Consider the following 3,504-nt stretch of genomic DNA (forward strand, 5'->3'; position numbering starts at 1 on the left):
CTGAATAGTACATCAATGTACTCATCAAGTACATTCATGAAAGTTTTGGTCATTGTGGGATTCAAAAGTGTATCCAGAAAATCCAAGAAAATGTGTACTTTAACAACATAGCCAGGAGGGTTAGAAAAATTTTAACGGGTTGTGACAGGTGCCAAAGAGTAAAAGTATCCAACCAAACTTGTCGAGGATTGATTCAAAACATCTTACCGAAAGAACAACACGAGTTTGTCGCTGTCGACTTATATGGACCATTACCAAAGACCAGAGGAGGCTATTGCTACATTTTTGTTATGGTTGATGTTTTTTTCAAAATTCATTAAGTCATACCCTCTTCGCAAGGCAAACAGTAAGAGCATTATTTCAAAAATCAGAGGAGACTATTTTGGCAGGGTTGGAAAACCTCAGAAAATCTTATCAGACAATGGGACTCAATTTACTTCTGGAGTATGGAAAGCTTTTGTTGAAGATGAAAATATAAGTCACATTCTTATTTCAGCTTATCATCTGTCAGGAAACCCTTCGGAGAGATACATGAGGGAAATTGGGCGATTCTTTAGAACCTACTGCAATACTGATCATGCTAGTTGGATTGACTATGTTGAGAAATTCGAAGATGTTGTGAACAGCCTACAGCATTAGTGTTTTCGCCGTATGAAATACAGTATAATAGCAAACCACCACATCCAATTAGTGATTTCATTGATTTTCCAGTCTGCAAACCATTAAGTACTCAAGAGAGAGAGGAAATAGTGAGAAAGACCATGAAATCTCAAGGTGATAAGAGGAAATGTAGACATGACAAAAGATTGAAGCCTACTCAATTTAAAATTGAAGACTTGGTCCTTGTTGAAACACAAGAGAAGTCTAAAGCCATCAGTGGTGAATTAAAAAAGTTTTTTGACATATATATTGGACCTTTCAAGATTCAGGACAATCCTCATCCGAATGCTTACCGTCTAGTCTACCCAAATTCTGGCAGACTGTTTGACCTACGAAACGTGACCGAACTGAAATTGTACAAAAAAATGTAAAAAAGTATTTTAGATAATAGATGTTTATAGACTTTTATATGTAATCTTACCAGGATATTTTTGTATACTTTGTTATGTTGTATTTATCTGATTCCTCAGGGGAGCATACATTCTTTGTGTGCTAAGTGTTTGGCGAGCACTAGGTCCCCTAGCTATGCAATTGTCATATTTCATGTTCGTATTCTGGCATTGCATCTTACACTTATTCTGTGATCCTGTATAATCAATTTTCTCCACCTGTCAGTCTATCCTCTCTTAGCTTTAAGAAATTATTTAGAGTAAATTTTCTTGGGTAATTAGACTTTAGAGAATTCAAATTTCTGTGTCCTTAAAAACCGGTGCACCGACTATTAAATGCTTTTGCTAATGTTTAACTGGGTTTGACCACTGTGTGCTGTATATTCATAGCGGACTGTGCTATTGCAGCCTGTGATAGCATGCAGTGTATATGGAAACCATACGGACTGTGAAGATGAGACTGAAATACAGTGTGCGGCATTGAGGTATACCGACCTTTAAGGAAGAAGATCACTGACCTTCAAGAAAGAAGATCACCGGTCTTCAAGAAAGAAGACACCAAAGATATGTGTAAAACTTTTCTGTTTTGTAATGTAAGGACATCAACCCTTCCGTGTTTCACGTGGAAGTGCTGATGGGGGGGTTGTGTAACATTACAGGACATATTGGGACATATTGAAGTATTCGATACTGTAGACTTTTAGGGGATGTCGATACAGATATGCAAAATGTAAAGGGAAACTTTGGTGATGTTTAAATATTGTGCTGTGTCAATATTAGGACATTTTGCACAGAAAGAACAAAAATAGAATTAATGTAAATATATATTAGTGTTAGTAACCTATTTTCATTCAATTTTGTAATTATATTTCATTTTGTAATAGAAAGACTCACTGTTTGCTGTAGCTCTGATTAATTGTATAAATTATCAGTTTTGAGCTAAATTATTTCGTATAATATGGACAAGATACATTTAAAAACTCACCAGCTAAAGAGAAAGTCTGGAAATGAACGTTTAATGCACACTTCTCTAACTTTCTATGGAGAAATTCTATATTACGATCGCAAAAATACGAAAACTTGTGAAAACTTTTTCATAACCTGATTTCGAAAGACGATTTGTATCAAGAAATAGTGCTAAAAAGATTTATTTACGTTTTGAAACACGATTTAAATCATTTTACATATAAATAGTTGTTCTAAATCACTCAAGAAATATCCAGAATCAAATGTCAAGATATTTCTGGAAACACCGGTACAAATCTGGTGAAGGTTATCCAGAAGCTGGTAGAAAAATGTTATAAAATCTATTGGGAAATTATGCTTGTAAGAATTTATATGTACTGATCCTTTTACTTAATCTGTACTAAAATTCTGTAATGTCTAATTTAGTTTTAAGTCGTGAATTGCTATCGTATTGTAAACAAAACATTGTCAAAGACTCTGATTGTTTGGAAAGATATTAATACACCTAGGAGTTGTCAGTTGCCAGTTCGGATATGCAGTGCGGTTAGCTCGGAGATCCAGTTATTGAATCTGTGAAGTCTGTCAGTTCTGTTTGTAAATAAACGTCTGTAATGAAGAATTACTTGTTGTCGTCAATATGAACTCAAGACCTTTTGCACGAAGCAGACACCTCCTAATGCAACGTTTTAACTTGGTGTTGAGGAGCTGAAATGTTATAATTTGGTGCAGAAAGTCCTGGGACGTTATAATTTGGTTGAGGAAGCTGGGATGTTATAACGTGGATCGGGAAATGCATACTTTCTGTGATCTGTACACTTGTCCATACGAGCCGTCCATCCTGATATCCGTTAATGACATTTCTCATATGAGGTGCTCAACGTGACGTTCCTCCAATGGAAATGTATCGCTCTGATCCTCAGCTTAAGAGATCACGCACTCTCCGAAATACGCTTGCTCGTAGTTGCGTCGAAGACGCGATCCTGTAGTGTCTGGGTATCATTGACCGGCGTGGCGTCGGCTGAAATGTTACAAGCAATCTGGGTTGCTCCATCCATTGATAAACTAACACCACCCACTCCTTATGACGGAGAAATGCTGGAAGACGATTCTCATCACTTTATTAAACTGTCATTAATATACTTGATTTTCACTATTGTGCCTGATAAAAATTCCAGAGGTTGTGTGTCTTAACTTACATCACTTCAGCTGAGAGAATTCGTGGGAACCTCGGAGTTCGTTTCCCCAAGAGTTGTAGAACGTCCGAGGCACACAACAATGGGAGTAAGGGAGGGACAGCCTGCTCACCGCTCAGAGCATTGAGTCCCCGGTTATAAGTCAGGCAGGGCAGCTACATTGGGGCCCGCAGGGGTCACGCGCCGTTTGGAGGAGGGTGGGATCTTTGGTGTTGCGTGCGCTACTGGCGGCTAGCAGGTCTGAGTCTCAAGACCCGGCGTTAATTCCTTAGCTTTCTGGGATTGTGACTCGCGAC

The sequence above is a fragment of the Schistocerca gregaria genome, unplaced genomic scaffold (genome assembly GCF_023897955.1).
Source record: "Schistocerca gregaria isolate iqSchGreg1 unplaced genomic scaffold, iqSchGreg1.2 ptg000362l, whole genome shotgun sequence".
Classification (NCBI taxonomy): Eukaryota; Metazoa; Arthropoda; class Insecta; order Orthoptera; family Acrididae; genus Schistocerca; species Schistocerca gregaria.